Raw genomic sequence first — 1,263 nt, forward strand, 5'->3', positions numbered from 1 at the left:
CTAAATTCTTGGAACATGCCAGAGAGACTGAGATGCAGAAAAGGAGCGTTCATACACCTCTGGAAAGATCCAAAGTTGAGAAGACCTATAATTCTCCAGAGAGTATAGCATATGATGTCCAGATTCTGGGTTCTGCAGCTTTTCCCCCACAGTGGTTGCAAACGTCAACAGGTATTTCTCTCACTGGCACCATCCCTCCACCCTTGGAATTTAGGAAACAGTAGAGGAAAGCCTCTATTTTCACAGGAAGGAAGTAGCCCCAGAGCCCAAAGTATAAGTCTTTTGACAGGGGAGTTCCAACCCCTTAGTTTTATTTCCATAATCCTCCTCTGGATATAGTGGCAGAGAGTGAATATAATAAACTCATTTACACTTTACTTTATTATTTTTTTTATTTATTACTTTATTATTTTACTTTACTTTATTATTGACTTTGACCGAATCAGCAGAGACAGAGGCAGACGAAACAAAAGGAAAAGTGAGGGCGGGGAAGACTAGAAGTACAGGAGTGCACAGGATAGGAGCACGTGGCACTGAAGGATCCATTAGCGGAGCTGCTCTTTCATTTGTCCCAAAACACCGTTCAGTCCAATTCTGGAAATTAACTCGAGGTTGATGGAGGAGTCAGAGGAATCAATGGTGAAAAGCTTGGGTGTCGATGTGGGCAGTGAACTTAAAAAGGTTACCGGCCCCTCTCGCGTGGTATAATCTTCGTTCCCATGGATACAGGAGAATTTATATTCCCCCCCCTTCTTTTCCTTCTCCCCCCTTCTCACTGAACAAAACAAAAGGAACTAGGGCTCTAGTTTTCTGTCCTTTCCCCACCCATTCCAGGCTATAGAATCAAAACAAACACCTTAAAACAATGAGAGTGCTCCTGTCGAGTTGGTGGTGGTGTGAGAGGCCCTTGTGGTCAGGGGAGAGACAGTGGGGAGGTGCTTTCAGCATACTATACAGTATCCCATACAGTCATCTCCAGTTTGTCCAAGAATGTTTATTGGGAAAATGTCCAAGGGTGGAGGTCACCAGCAGCTGGGGGGGCTACCAGGTGAGAGGGGGAGCATCTGAGGCTCCGTGGAAGACATTGGAGTAGTGCGGTGCAGCATCTGCCTACAGATGCATTGACGTTGGACCCAAGATCCTTAACCAGGGCCACTTTCTTCAACCACCACTCCCCTGACTTTTCAGTTTCATCCCTTTGGTTTTCATCCTCCATAAATGCATCTTCCTAACTCCATAGCTCAAGATGGGTAAAGTGAGGAA

The 1,263-nt window shown here is 45.4% G+C and overlaps 1 protein-coding gene across 1 annotated transcript in view; it reads right to left on the reverse strand.

The window, feature by feature from the left end:
• LOC111158379 (fibronectin type III domain-containing protein 4-like) overlaps window positions 1-1,263 on the reverse strand; it is a 13,426-nt gene that overhangs the window by 9,905 nt on the left and 2,258 nt on the right.

The sequence above is a fragment of the Enhydra lutris genome, unplaced genomic scaffold, assembly GCF_002288905.1.
Source record: "Enhydra lutris kenyoni isolate GAN:26980312 unplaced genomic scaffold, ASM228890v2 scaffoldscaffold59, whole genome shotgun sequence".
NCBI lineage: Eukaryota > Metazoa > Chordata > Mammalia > Carnivora > Mustelidae > Enhydra > Enhydra lutris.